This window comes from Phallusia mammillata, chromosome 6, assembly GCF_965637545.1.
Source record: "Phallusia mammillata chromosome 6, kaPhaMamm4.hap1.1, whole genome shotgun sequence".
Taxonomy (NCBI): Eukaryota; Metazoa; Chordata; class Ascidiacea; order Phlebobranchia; family Ascidiidae; genus Phallusia; species Phallusia mammillata.
In genome coordinates this window covers 9,937,814-9,938,216 of record NC_137257.1, presented here as the reverse complement: position 1 = coordinate 9,938,216, position 403 = coordinate 9,937,814, and positions in this window count along the sequence as shown.

Sequence of the window (403 nt, the reverse complement as noted above, 5' to 3'; positions counted from 1 at the left end):
TTTGTGTTTTTGTTGTTCGGCTGATTTAAGTTTAACCCACCTGTGTGTACTAAAATAGACTTCCGCAATCTTTATGTGACGTCGCAATCCATTTTGGGATTCCAGCGCATTCTTCGTGTATGCAAAACATGTCAATAAGATGTAGGTAGTTAACAGTTTTGTTTTTGTGCTACAGTCAATAGAGAAATGGTGCATTATTTCAATTTTAAGTTTGCTTTTTTATGTTTAAAAGTGATGTGTTCAGTTGTGTTGAAACTGGTTTTAAACAGAATGTAGTAATTCAAATGTATGAAAATATTTTTGAGAAGCATATGTTTACGCTTGGCCAAACGAAGCACGTTAATCTCTAGACTTAACAGGAACTTAGTATCTATTCTGCCGTTTTACCTCATTCTTCGATGTT